Source organism: Castor canadensis, chromosome 11, assembly GCF_047511655.1.
Source record: "Castor canadensis chromosome 11, mCasCan1.hap1v2, whole genome shotgun sequence".
NCBI classification, from domain to species: domain Eukaryota; kingdom Metazoa; phylum Chordata; class Mammalia; order Rodentia; family Castoridae; genus Castor; species Castor canadensis.
Window position 1 is genome coordinate 39,201,683 of NC_133396.1, and position 2,688 is coordinate 39,204,370.

The 2,688-nt window shown below is 34.3% G+C and overlaps 1 non-coding gene across 1 annotated transcript; it reads left to right on the forward strand.

Annotated features, from left to right (window-relative positions):
- Positions 1 to 209: 209 nt before the first annotated feature.
- LOC141414233 (small nucleolar RNA U3) lies at positions 210 to 414 on the forward strand. Its single transcript, XR_012439301.1, has one exon. It is a non-coding gene; the product is annotated as a small nucleolar RNA U3 (small nucleolar RNA).
- The last annotated feature ends 2,274 nt before the right edge of the window (positions 415 to 2,688 follow it).

Consider the following 2,688-nt stretch of genomic DNA (forward strand, 5'->3'; position numbering starts at 1 on the left):
TTTAAAGCAGCTAAAGAAAAATGACATATTCCATACAGGGCAACAATGATTCAAATTATAGATGATTTCCTATCAGAAACTATGCCACAGAAGAAAGTGGCACATTTTTAAGGTGTTGAAAGAAAAGAACTATCAACTCAATTCTACATTCTGCTAAACTATCTTTCAAGAATAAAGGTGAAAGACATTCTCAAATGAAGAAAACTCAGAAGACTATACTTTCAGGAATCATTTCATTACTAGAGAATCCTCTCTGATCGTGTAGAGTACCAGAAACCATGAAGAGGAGACAGTGTTCTCTCCTGAGCATGAAGCCACCTCTTGGTGTTGTTTTAGTGTAACTGTCAATTGCCATTGATTATTATTTTTACTCTTCTTCAGGGGAAGAAGAGGGAGAGGATACAGTCTGGTGGTTTCCTTTAAAAAGGAAAGAAGGAAGGAAGGAAGGAAGAAAGAAAGAAAGAGAAAGAAAGAAGAAAGAAAGAAAGAAGAAAAGAAAGAGAAAGAAAGAAGAGCAAGAAAGAAAGAAAGAAAGAGAAAGAACTTGAGAGAATTCACTGTTATCATACCTCCTCTAAAAGAATGGCTAAAGAAATTTCGTAACAAAAGAGAAATTGTACCAGAAGGCACTTGGACTATCATGAATAAAGGAAAAGCATAAGAAATAGTTAATATCTGCATCTGGGCAAATATAATGAAATATTATTCTCTTCTGTGTCTTAAAATGTTAGACAGTTGAAGGGAAAAATGTCAATATTGTCTGATTGCATTATTGATCTATGTACAGATACAATATATAAGACAATTACAATATAAATAGATGAGGATAAAGAAACCTATCTAATGGGAAGTTTCCACATTCCACTTGTGTTGAGGTTTGGAGTCTGAAGTGTCCCTTCCAAAGGCTCACATGTTGAAGGCTTGGTCCCTAGCTGGTGGCATTGCTGAGAGATGACTGGATCACGAGGGCACCACCTTCATCAGTGGATTGTGCATTATGGATGCATAACTGGATGGACTATTGGGAGGTGGTAGAAAATGTGGAAGGTGGGGAATGATGGGAGGAAATAGATCCCTGGGATCATGGCTTTGACAAGGATCTCTTGTTCCCGGTCCCTTCCTCTATTGGTCTCTCTGCTTCCTGGATGCCACGAAGCAGCTTTTGTCCTTTATGTCCTTCCACCATGATGTCTCTGCCTTGTCACAGGCCTAAGAGCATACAGCCAACCATGGACTGAAATCTCTGAAACCACGAAACAAAATAAACCTCTCCTCCTTTAAGTTGCTCTTAGGTATTTTGTCACAGGGACAAAAACCCTAATATATACAAGTTGGAAGTGGTAACATAATCATTTTAAGTAGACTGTAAAAAATTAAACATGCATATTGTCATCCCCAGAACAACCACTAAAAAAATCTATACAAAGAGAGATGGTAAAAAATTACAATAGATAAATTAAAATTGAATTAAAAAATGTTCACCTTACCTAGAAGACGTCAGGAAAGGAGGAAATAGAAATAATTTAAAAAGGATAAAGGGATGCATAGAAAACCAATAAAGTGATACACCTAAATCTAAACATATCAATAATTATATTTAATGCAAATGATCTAACATTAACTTCAATATAGACATCATCAGATTGGATTTTAAAAAGGATCTGTCCAGGGTGGGGGAGGGGGCCAGGGGGAGAAATGACCCAAACAATGCATGCACATGTGAATAAATGAATAATTAAAAAAAAAGAATCTGTCCAGAAGGCACTTACATCCTCACATCTAATATAATGATATAGGTAGGTTAAAAGTAAAAAGATAGAGAAATATATATTATGCAAATACTAATCAAAAGAAAATTGAGTAGCAATATTAATATCAGACAAATTAGACAGTACAACAGAAAATTACCAGGGATAAAAAGTGTTACTACATAATGATAAAAGGTAAGTCAGAAGAGAAGATATAAAAATCTAAATGTGGATGCAGCAGAGTTTTAAAATACATGAATCAAAAACTGGCAGAATTGAAAAAGGATATAGACAAATCCATATTATAATTAGAAACATTGTCCTTCCTTTCTCATTTATTGATAGAACTAGCAGACAAAAAATAAGTAGACATCAACTCAACTAGAACCAACAGACATCTGCAAAACACTCAGCCCATGAAAGGAGAGTGAACATCATCTTCAAGTGCATATGGAACCCTCAGTAAGATGGGACATAAGGCAAATCTTATCAAAGTTAACTTGAAATCATATGTTTCTCTGACCATAATGGAATTGAAATAAATGTCAGTAATGGAAAGATGACAGGAAAATCTTCCAGACACTCTGAATCAAACAACATCTTCTGTAATCCATGAGTAAAAGTGAACCTCAGAGGAAATTAGAAAATATTTAAAGCTGAATGAAAATGAAAACACAGTATTTGTGGGATGCAGTTAAAGTGGTAGTTGGAGGAAAAAATATAGTATTAAACACTTAAATTAGAAAAGAAGAAAAGTTTTGGATCAATTACTTTAGATTTCATCTTAAGAAACCAGAAAGAGTAGAGCAAAATAATCCCAAAGCAAACAGAAAGAGGAAATGGAGCAAAGAATTTGTTGATATTGAAAACAGAAAATCAAAAATAGAACAAAGTCAATGAAACCCAAAGCTAGTTCTTTGAAAATATCAATGAAAATGAC